Raw genomic sequence first — 12,500 nt, 5'->3', positions numbered from 1 at the left:
CCAGCAAGATTCTGGACTGTTTCATATCATCTGCCAGAGATGACAACTGTCTGTGTCCTGGGTGGAGATAAGAGACGATACATCCAGACCTGCTTGTTTTTAATTATCCCATGTACAGGAAGTCATTAACACTTGTCGTCGGAAGGAGATGCTATCGTTGTTTTGCTGCTGTCTCAGCTGTGCCGCAAAGCCTCAAATACAGACTGAGAGAGAGACGGAGTAGAGAGGGACTATGCAGTCAATATGTAGTCTTTGAAATGAAGAGGATGTTTTTCTTCAGCAGTAACACAGCTAAATGTGAGTCTAACAGTATCTTCATTAACCTCTCAAGGATCTGCCCCTTTTTACATTTACGCCTAAAAGGACACACCCAAATCTAGTTGCCTGGAGCTCAGGCCCTGAAGCAAGGATATGCATATTCTTGGTACCATTTGAAAGGAAACACTTTGAAGTTTGTGGAAATGTGAAAGGAATGTAGGAGAATATAACACCATAGATCTGGTAAAAGATAATATGAAGAATGAACCAATCGTTCTTTAGTAATTTTTTTGTACAATCATTTGAAATGCAAGAAAAAGGCCATAATGTATTTTTCCATCCGAGCTCCTATTTAGAGTTTGGCCACTAGATGGTAGCAGTGTATGTGCAACGTTTTAGACCGATCCAATGAACCATTGTATTTCTGTTCAAAATGTTGTATCAAGACTGCCCAAATGTGCCTAATTTGTTCATTAATAACTGTTCATGTTCAAAACTGTGCACTCTCCTCAAACCATAACATGGTATTCTTTCACGGTAATAGCTACTGTAAAATGGACAGTGCAGTTAGATTAAATGAAAAAGTATTTTATGAATTCCAATTTGTGGGGTCCCTGAAATGTTAGTCTGCTTGAAAAGAGCTGCTAGCCTAGCTAAGCTGCTATAACATCAACCATCAAGCTACAGAAGTTGGTCCCGGATGAGTTTTCCAATGGACAAGTAAATCAACGTTTACAGCACTTTAGGAGCTGTGACTACTACACTGTTTGAGGACAAACTGGATCCCTCAGAGTTCCAATGCGGCAATTGTTTGCTTGAGGTGGTCTCCTTGACAACGCAGGTCGCCAGCCTATGTAAGAAACTGGGTAAAACGCAGAGTGGAATATTCACCTATCCTACGCCGGTGGCTGGATGACTTTCGCGACTTGTTGGATGCGTCTCCATCTTGTCGTTTGTCATCATCCGACTGGCCGGTGTTATCCGGAGTTTGTGTGTCAGGGGAACCATCACCTGCCTATCGTCCCCCATCTGATAGCAGAGACAAAGGAGCACAGCAAGAGGAGCATGACATGGAGCATGCAGGAGCACAGCAAGAGGAGCATGACATGGAGCATGCAGGAGCACAGCAAGAGGAGCATGACATGGAGCATGGCATGGAGCATGCAGGAGCACAGCAAGAGGAGCGTGACATGGAGCATGCAGGAGCACAGCAAGAGGAGCATGACATGGAGCATGCAGGAGCACAGCAAGAGGAGCATGACATGGAGCATGGCATGGAGCATGCAGGAGCACAGCAAGAGGAGCGTGACATGGAGCATGCAGGAGCACATCAAGAGGAGCATGACATGGAGCATGGCATGGAGCATGCAGGAGCACAGCAAGAGGAGCGTGACATGGAGCATGCAGGAGCACAGCAAGAGGAGCCTGACATGGAGCATGGCATGGAGCATGCAGGAGCACAGCAAGAGGAGCATGACATGGTGCATGGCATGGAGCATGCAGGAGCACAGCAAGAGGAGCATGACATGGAGCATGCAGGAGCACAGCAAGAGGAGCATGGCATGGAGCATGCAGGAGCACAGCAAGAGGAGCATGGCATGGAGCATGCAGGAGCACAGCAAGAGGAGCATGGCATGGAGCATGCAGGAGCACAGCAAGAGGAGCATGACATGGAGCATGCAGGAGCACAGCAAGAGGAGCATGACATGGAGCATGCAGGAGCACAGCAAGAGGAGCATGGCATGGAGCATGCAGGAGCACAGCAAGAGGAGCATGACATGGAGCATGCAGGAGCATGCAGGAGCATGCAGGAGCATGCAGGAGCACAGCAAGAGGAGCATGACATGGAGCATGCAGGAGCATGACATGGAGCATGCAGGAGCATGGCATGGAGCATGCAGGAGCATGCAGCATGCAGGAGCATGGCATGGAGCATGCAGGAGCATGCATGGAGCATGCAGGAGCATGCAGGAGCATGGCATGTCATAAGCCGTGGAAGCTGAAGATAGCGGCATCTACACTCCTAACGAGAGGCCCAGAGCGGATACAAATCATGAATTGTTTCGCCACTCTGTTTCGCCGCCCATTCACTAAACCCTAAACTTCAACTAAATCTTGTAATAAATTATGTGGAAATTGAGCAAGTTGAGGTGACTAAACTGACTGGATTGGTCAAAAAATAATGGTACAACAGTAGCTAATATGGGGAGAAGTCTGTCCATAACAAATAATCTGCCATCTAAATAACACTATCAACATGGCAGGTCCTACAGGCTCTAGTTTTGTTGCACCTGGACTACTGGTCAGTCGTGTGGTCAGGTGCCACAAATTGCAATTGGTTCAGAACAGAGCAGCATGGCTGGCCCTTGGATGTACACAGAGAGATAATATTAATAATATGCATGTCAATCTCTCCTGGCTGAAAGTGGAGGAGAGATTGACTTCATCACTACTTGTATTTATGAGAGGTGTTGAAAGCACCGATATGTCTGTCTAAACTACTGGCACACAGCTCAGACACCCATGCATACCCCACAAGACATGCCACCAAAGGTCTCTTCACAATCTCCAAGTCCAGAACAGACTATGGAAGGAGCACAGTACTACGTAGAGCCATGACTAGATGGACCTCTATTCCACATCAGGTAATTGATGCAAGCAGTAGAATCAGATTTTAAAAAATGATTACAAATAATACACCTTATGGAACAGTGGGGACTGTGGGTGGCTGGGGGAGACTGGGTGGGTGGGTGTGGGAGACTGGGTGGGTGGGTGGGGGAGACTGGGTGGGTGGGTGGGGGAGACTGGGTGGGTGGGTGGGTGGCTGGGGGAGACTGGGTGGGTGGGTGTGGGAGACTGGGTGGGTGGGTGGGGGAGACTGGGTGGGTGGGTGGGGGAGACTGGGTGGGTGGGGGAGACTGGGTGGGTGGGGGAGTGGGTGGGTGGGGGAGACTGGGTGGGTGGGTGGGGGAGACTGGGTGGGTGGGTGTGTGGGGGAGACTGGGTGGGTGGGTGTGTGGGGGAGACTGGGTGGGTTGGTGGGGGAGACTGGGTGGGTGGGTGTGGGGGAGACTGGGTGGGTGGGGGAGACTGGGTGGCTGGGGGAGACTGGGTGGGTGGGTGTGTGGGGAGACTGGGTGGGTGGGGGAGACTGGGTGGGGGAGACTGGGTGGCTGGGGGAGACTGGGTGGGTGGGTGGGGGAGACTGGGTGGGTGGGGGAGACTGGGTGGGTGGGTGGGGAGACTGGGTGGGTGGGTGGGGGAGACTGGGTGGGTGGGTGGGGGAGACTGGGTGGGTGGGTGTGTGGGGGAGACTGGGTGGGTTGGTGGGGGGTGGGTGGGTGGGGAGACTGGGTGGGTGGGTGTGTGGGGGAGACTGGGTGGGTGGGGGAGACTGGGTGGCTGGGGGAGACTGGGTGGGTGGGTGTGTGGGGGAGACTGGGTGGGTGGGGGAGACTGGGTGGGTGGGGGAGACTGGGTGGCTGGGGGAGACTGGGTGGGTGGGTGGGGGAGACTGGGTGGGTGGGGGAGACTGGGTGGGTGGGTGGGGGAGACTGGGTGGGTGGGTGGGTGGGGGAGACTGGGTGGGTGGGTGTGTGGGGGAGACTGGGTGGGTTGGTGGGGGAGACTGGGTGGGTGGGTGTGTGGGGGAGACTGGGTGGGTGGGGGAGACTGGGTGGCTGGGGGAGACTGGGTGGGTGGGTGTGTGGGGGAGACTGGGTGGGTGGGGAGACTGGGTGGCTGGGGGAGACTGGGTGGGTGGGGGAGACTGGGTGGGTGGGTGGGTGGGGGAGACTGGGTGGGTGGGTGGGGGAGACTGGGTGGGTGGGTGGGGGAGACTGGGTGGGTGGGGGAGACTGGGTGGGTGGGTGGGGGAGACTGGGTGGGTGGGTGTGTGGGGGAGACTGGGTGGGTGGGTGTGTGGGGGAGACTGGGTGGGTTGGTGGGGAGACTGGGTGGGTTGGTGGGGGAGACTGGGTGGGTGGGTGTGTGGGGGAGACTGGGTGGGTGGGGGAGACTGGGTGGCTGGGGGAGACTGGGTGGGTGGGTGTGTGGGGGAGACTGGGTGGGTGGGGGAGACTGGGTGGCTGGGGGAGACTGGGTGGGTGGATGGGGGAGACTGGGTGGCTGGGGGAGACTGGGTGGGTGGGGGAGACTGGGTGGGTGGGGGAGACTGGGTGTGTGGGGGAGACTGGGTGTGTGGATGTGTGGGTGAGACTGGGTGGGTGGGTGTGTGGAGGAGACAGGGTGTGTGGGTGTGTGGGGGAGACTGGGTGTGTGTGTGTGTGGAGGAGACTGGGTGGGTGTGTGTGTGGAGGAGACTGGGTGTGTGGGTGTGTGGGGGAGACTGGGTGTGTGGATGTGTGGGTGAGACTGGGTGGGTGGGTGTGTGGAGGAGACAGGGTGTGTGGGGGAGACTGGGTGTGTGTGTGTGTGGAGGAGACTGGGTGGGTGTGTGTGTGGAGGAGACTGGGTGTGTGGGTGTGTGGGGGAGACTGGGTGTGTGTGTGTGTGGAGGAGACTGAGTGGGTGTGTGTGTGGGGGAGACTGAGTGGGTGTGTGTGTGTGTGGAGGAGACTGGTTGGGTGTGTGTGTGTGTGGAGGAGACTGGGTGGCAGAGAGCAAGGTGGTGGAATGTCATGTTGGATTAATTGTTGGTCGCTGACACACCTGCACTGGTCTGCATGACTTCAGAACCTATCACACACACACACACACACACACACACACACACACACACACACACACACACACACACACACACACACACACACACACACACACACACACACACACACACACACACACACACACACACACACACAATGCCAGCTGTTACCCCTTTCCTCAACAACTGTACCCGTTGCTACAGTGATGCCAGTGGGCATCAGGGCTTTGAAGAGCGTCAGACTGCCAGCCAACACACAGCCCCGGTCTCTGTTGCAGGCAGGCTGTCCGACCTATTGTGTTTCTGAATGGGAACAACGCAGCTGGTACTTAGTTGGCTTTACCATCAGAGTACAGCCAGTGGCCCACGTCCGGTTAGAGTCATCTACACCTGGTTGAACATGGGACAATGCTTTTGTTGTTGTAAAGCTGTTGTGCATAACATAGTTTGCATTAAATCATTTTTTACTGAGGAATGTACAGTTCAGTAACTATACATTGCAGTATATTTACAGTTATATAGTATAGTGCAGTACATTGCAGTATATTTACAGTTATGTAGTATAGTGCAGTACATTGCAGTATATTTACAGTTATGTAGTATAGTGCAGTACATTGCAGTATATTTACAGTTATATAGTATAGTGCAGTACATTACAGTATATTTACAGTTATAAAGTATATTGCAGTACATTACAGTATATTTACAGTTATATAGTATAGTGCAGTACATTACAGTATATTTACAGTTATAAAGTATAGTGCAGTACATTACAGTATCTGTACAGCTATATAGTATAGTGCAGTACATTACAGTATATGTGTAGTTATGTAGTATAGTGCAGTACATTACAGTATATTTACAGTTATATAGTATAGTGCAGTACATTGCAGTATATATACAGTTATAACATTTAGTGCAGTACATTACAGTGTATGTATAGTTATGTAGTATAGTGCAGTACATTACAGTATATTTACAGTTATATAGTATAGTGCAGTACATTACAGTATATTTACAGTTATAAAATATAGTGCAGTACATTACAGTATATTTACAGTTATAAAGTATAGTGCAGTACATTACAGTATAATGTATAGTTATGTAGTATAGTGCATTACATTACAGTATACTGTATAGTTATGTAGTATAGTGCAGTACATTACAGTATATTTACAGTTATATAGTAGAGTGCAGTACATTACAGTATATGTATAGTTATATAGTAGAGTGCAGTACATTACAGTATATTTACAGTTATATAGTAGAGTGCAGTACATTACAGTATACTGTATAGTTATATAGTAGAGTGCAGTACATTACAGTATATTTACAGTTATATAGTATAGTGCAGTACATTACAGTATACTGTATAGTTATGTAGTATAGTGCAGTACATTACAATATATTTACAGTTATATAGTATAGTGCAATACATTACAGTATACTGTATAGTTATGTAGTATAGTGCAGTACATTACAGTATACTGTATAGTTATGTAGTATAGTGCAGTACATTACAGTATATTTTCAGTTATATAGTAGAGTGCAGTACATTACAGTATACTGTATAGTTATATAGTAGAGTGCAGTACATTACAGTATATTTACAGTTATATAGTATAGTGCAGTACATTACAGTATATGTGTAGTTATGTAGTATAGTGCAGTACATTACAGTATATTTACAGTTATATAGTATAGTGCAGTACATTACAGTATATTTACAGTTATATAGTATAGTGCAGTACATTACAGTATATGTGTAGTTATGTAGTATAGTGCAGTACATTACAGTAATGCTGCTGGGTTTTTCACACTGAACAGTTTCCTGTGTGTATCAAGAATGGTACACACAACTGTGGGAAGCATTGGAGTCAAGATGGTCCAGCGTTCCTATGTAATGCTTCCGACACCTTGAGGCTGTTCTGAGGGCAGAAGCTGAAGTGGGTGAGTAGGGTGGGGTGGGGGTGTGGGGGGGGGGGGGTTGCAACGCAACAGTAGGAAGGTGTTCTTAATGTTTTGTGCACTCAGTGTATTTGTGTATATTCTATTCTTCACAGACATCCTTTATCCTTTATTTTCTACTTCTTACGTCTCATCCTGAGGTTGTGGGCTACTCTGCTGCTACACTGTATAATGGAAAATGTCATTCCATTGGTCAGAAAGTTGAGTTTCATTCTCTATAACATCTAGGACCACAACCAGACCATGATACCTGACCACAGCCTAAGACATGATACCAGACCACATCTGGATTCAAGCTAAGAGCAGAGAAAACGAGAGAGAGAGGGAGAGATGAAAGAGACAGAGCTGAGCGAAAGAGAGAGCAAGAGAGAGAGAAATAGCGAGAGAGAGATAGAGAAAGAGAGAGAGAAATAGCGAGAGAGAGATAGAAAGAGAGAGAGAGAAAGAGAGAGAGAGATAGATCTGAGAGAAGAAGGAGAGGGGAAACGACAGGGAGAGGAGAGGAAGAGGAGAGGGAGAGGAGAGGAATGATAAGGAATATACTGACGTTATGTTATAAGACTATTAGATCAGACTTTATAATTATCCAACATTCCGTATTTATGTTTTGTTCAACCCTCTTCCTTTTGCATTCAGTGAGTTAAACCCGACAGCTGGGTTTGTTTTACATCTCTGGAGGATAAGAGAAAAAAGGGAAAAAAATGATATTGAAGGATAATTGAGTTAAATTCTCTCCTGAAAGGATTACATACATATTTAAGATATGAACCAAAGACAAAACGTAGACAGACGGCAGACGATGAGGCAGTAGGTGGGTGGTACCGTCCAGAGGTCCCGGGAGAAAAGGTAAATGGCTTGCTAGACCCAGGATAAATCAGACAAGTCCAAACCCAGGGAATTTATGAGTTCCGCTTGCTCAGTGATACAGAGAACCTCTGTCTTTTACTCTGTTACTCCATTCATCCTGCTACTTCTTATCGTCCTTCTCTCCTTGCATCATGTCATTCCCCTTCGTAATCCTCAACCCTGATTTCCATTCTGCTTCCAGCCTTTTTTTTCATTACCCCTCAACCCATTACTCTCAACCCTCCCTCCCTCCCTCCCTCCCTCCCTCCCTCCCTCCCTCCCTCCCTCCCTCCCTCCCTCCCTCCCTCCCTCCCTCCCTCCCTCCCTCCCTCCCTCCCTCCCTCCCTCCCTCCCTCCCTAACCTCCTTCCTTCCTAACTTCCTTCCTTCCTCCCTTCCTCCCTCCCTTCCTTCCTAACTTCCTTCCTCCCTTCCTTCCTTCCTCCCCTCCCTTCCTTCCTTCCTAACTTCCTTCCTTCCTTCCTAACTTCCTCCCTCCTCCCTCCCTCCCTCCCTCCCTCCCTCCCTCCCTCCCTCCCTCCCTCCCTCCCTCCCTCCCTCCCTCCCTCCCTCCCTAACCTCCTTCCTTCCTAACTTCCTCCCTTCCTCCCTCCCTTCCTTCCTAACTTCCTTCCTCCCTTCCTTCCTTCCTCCCCTCCCTTCCTTCCTTCCTAACTTCCTTCCTTCCTTCCTAACTTCCTCCCTCCCTCCCTAACTTCCTTCCTTCCGTCCTCCCTTCCTTCCTTCCTTCCTTCCTACCTTCCTTCCTCCCTTCTTTCCTTCATCATCAGCCTACTCTTATTATGTCCCTTTTCTCTCAGTCTCTCTTTTCTTCTCTATAATTCTATATCTCTCTATCTTTCTCGCCAGTTGTGTAAATTACTTAAGTAAACTTTAAATTACTACTTCAGTAGTTTTTTGGGATATCTGCAGGGTTGGGGAGTAAAGGATTACATGCAATCTGTTACATGTAAGGGTTAACAAATCAATGGTAACTGTAATCTGCTACGTTAAAAGCAACAAAAAGAAATGGTAATCAAATTAGATCCTTTTGAAAAACTAGATGATTTCTTCAATGATTACTTTTAACTTCAGAAAGTATGTCTGTGGGGAAAAAACATTTTTCACTCTCTCTCCACCTGAGCGAGACTGACCACAAGTCAGAGACCACAAGTCAGAGACCACTGTGATGTCAGAGACCACTGTGATGTCAGAGACCACTGTGATGTCAGAGACCACTGTGATGTCAGAGAACACTGTGATGTCAGAGACCACTGTGATGGCAGAGACCACTGTGATGTCAGAGACCACTGTGATGTCAGAGAACACTGTGATGTCAGAGACCACTGTGATGTCAGAGAACACTGTGATGTCAGAGAACACTGTGATGTCAGAGACCACTGTGATGTCAGAGACCACTGTGATGTCAGAGACCACTATGACGACAAAACAAATGTATTCGATGGATCGCAGGAAAAGAGCAGGAATAGTAGTCTACAGTCCAAGTCCATGTCTTCCAATGGTACGACTGCTGTCGGCATGCAGACATTATCCAACTTGAATAAACTCTTGGAGGTAAGGATGACAGCAGTGGTGTTGTCTACGACGATATGGACATCACTTATTATTGATATCTACATAGCGCCTTGATGTGAATCACACTGCTGCTCTCTCATTTAGCTATTTGCACATTACAGATTGTGGTTGTTGTGGATGGCTGTTCATAAATATACAGTTGAACTCAGTTTTTCACAATCCCTGACATTTATTCCTAGTAAAAATATCCCTGTCTTAGGTCAGTTAGGATCACCACTTTATTTTAATAATGTGAAATGTCAGAATAATAGTTGTTAGAAGGATTTATTTCTGCTTTTATTTCTTTCATCACATTGCCAGTGGGTCAGTAGTTTACATCCACTCCATTAGTATTTGGTAGCATTGCCTTTAAATTGTTTATCTTGGGTCAAGTGTTTTGGGTAGCCTTCCACAAGCTACCCACAATAGGTTGGGTGTAACTGAGTCAGGTTTGTAGGCCTCCTTGCTCGCACATGATTTTTCAGTTCTGCCCACACATTTTCTATAGGATTGAGGTCAGGGCTTTGTGATGGCCACTCCAGTACCTTGACGTTGTTGTCCTTAAGCCATTTTGCCACAACTTTGGATGTATCCTTGGACATTGTCAATTTGTAAGACCCATTTGTGACCAAGCTTTAACTTCCTGACTGATGTATTGAGATGTTGCTTCAATATATCCACATCATTTTATTTCCTCATGATGTCATGTATTTTGTGAAGTGCACCAGTTCCATCTGCAGCAAAGCACCCCCACATCATGATGCTGCCACCCCGTGCTTCACGGTTGGGATGGTGACCTTCAGTTTGCAAGTCTCCCCTTTTTTCCTCCTAACATAACAATGATCATTATGGCCAAACAGTTCTATTTTTGTTTAATCAGACCAGAGGACATTTCTCAAAAAAGTACGATCTTTGTCCCCATGTGCAGTTGCAAACCGTAGTCTCGCTTTTTATGGCAGTTTTGGAGCAGTAGCTTCTTCCATGATGAGCGGCCTTTCAGGTTATGTCAAATTAGGACTCGTTTTACTGTGGATATAGACACTTTTGTAACTGTTTCCTCCGGCATCTTCACAAGGTCATTTGCTGTTGTTCTGGGATTGATTTGCACTTTTCCAAACAAAGTACGTTCATCTCCAGGAGACAGAACGTGTCTCCTTCCTGAGTGACGGCTACGTGATCCCATGGTGTTTATACTTGCGTACTATTGTTTGTACAGATGAACGTGGTACCTTCAGGCATTTGGAAATTGCTCCCAAGGATGAGCCAGACTTGTGGAGGTCTCCAATTTTTTTTCTGAGGTCTTGGCTGATTTCTTTTGATTTTCCCATGATGTCAAGCAAAGAGGCACTGAGTTTGAAGGTAGGCCTTGAAATACATCCACAGGTACACCTCCAATTGACTCAAATTATGTCAATTAGCCTATCAGAAGCTTCTAAAGCCATGACATGATTTTCTGGAATATTCCAAGCTGTTTAAAGGCACAGTCAACATAGTGTATGTAAACTTCTGTCCCACTGAAATTATGATACAGTGGATTATAAATGAAATAATCCTGTCTGTAAACAATTGTTGGAAAATTACTTGTGTCATGCTCAAAGTAGATGTCCTAACCGACTTGCCAAAACTATAGTTTGTTAACAAGAAATTAGTGGAGTGGTTGAAAAACCAGTTTTAATGACTCCAACCTGAGTGTATTTAAACTTCTGACTTCAACTGTATGTCAATTGAGTCTTGAAGAATATAACTTATTAACGGCTCATGAGTTTAGTTCAACTGTCACACTCCATGAGAACCCACAATATATTCTGTTTTTTCTCCAATGTTTATAAACATTGTAAATATTTAAAAAATCATGTATATCCCCATAACATGGTTAAAATAATCATTGTGACATCATGGATGGCCAGTCCTTGCATCCATAGCTCTGTCTATTAATCTGAGAGTGGTTACATTTCTCCAGGACCACCCCGCAGCTTTTTATCAAAACAGAGGCAGGGCTATGATTTTGTTATTGTTTCATCTGTGGATTTGCCCTTTAAACCGCTGCATATTATCAAGATATTAAATCGTCACCAATAAAAAGATAAACAATAGGTCTATAGCAAATGCAGCATATGGCATTCGTTTAAAAAAAAAAGATGCCATCTGATTTGCTTAATGTAAGAAATTTGATACTATTTAGACTTTAACTTTTATTTTTTATACTTAAATATATTTGAGCAATTACATTTACTTTTGATACTTAAGTTTATTTAAAAACAAACAGCTGAAGCGTCAGTACAACCGTAGAAAAGGACTGTCCTTCTTCAAAAGCACTTTCCTAAATTGAGGCCGAGCGAAAATGCAAATGCATTCAGAGAAAAAGTCAACTGTATTTTTTTTTCTCAGATGCTGAAATTCACCCAAAACAAAACAAAACCACTTTCATATGCAGGGAAATCTGCTGCCTGGAAATGACCAGCACTCCCTCCTTCCTCCCTCCCTCCTTCCTCTCTCCTCCCTCCTCCCTCCCTCCTTCCTCTCTCCTCCCTCTCTCCTCCCTCCCTCCTTCCTCTCTCCTCCCTCCCTCCTCCCCTCCCTCCTCCCCCTCCCTCCCTCCCCCTCCTCCCTCCCTCCCTCTCCCTCCCTCCCTCCCTCCCTCCCTCCCTCCCTCCCTCCCTCCCCCTCCCTCCTCCCTCCTCCTCTCTCCTCCCCTCCTCCCTCCCTCCTCCCTCCCTCCTCCTCCCTCCTCCCTCCTTCCTCTCCTCCTCCCTCTCTCCTCCCTCCCTCCTTCCCCTCTCCTCCCTCCCTCCTTCCCTCCCTCCTCTCCTCCTCTCCTCCCTCCTTCCTCTCCTCCCTCCCTCCTCCTCCTCCCTCCCTCCTTCCCTCTCCTCTCCTCCCCTCTCTCCTCCCTCCCTCCTTCCTCTCTCCTCCCTCCCTCCTTCCCTCCTTCCTCTCTCCTCCCTCCCTCCTCCTTCCTCCCTCCCTCCTCCTCTCCCTCCTTCCTCCTTCCTCTCCCTCCCTCCCTCCTTCCTCCCTCCTCCCTCCTTCCTCTCCTCCTCCCTCCCTCCCTCCCTCCTTCCTCTCTCCTCCCTCCTTCCTCTCTCCTCCCCCTCCCTCCTTCCTCCTCCTCCTCCCTCCTTCCCTCTCCTCCCTCCCTCCTTCCTCTCTCCTCCTCCCTCCCCTCCCTTCCCTCCTCCTCTCCT

This window comes from Oncorhynchus gorbuscha, linkage group LG07 (assembly GCF_021184085.1).
Source record: "Oncorhynchus gorbuscha isolate QuinsamMale2020 ecotype Even-year linkage group LG07, OgorEven_v1.0, whole genome shotgun sequence".
NCBI lineage: Eukaryota > Metazoa > Chordata > Actinopteri > Salmoniformes > Salmonidae > Oncorhynchus > Oncorhynchus gorbuscha.
This window is presented reverse-complemented; position numbering follows the sequence as displayed.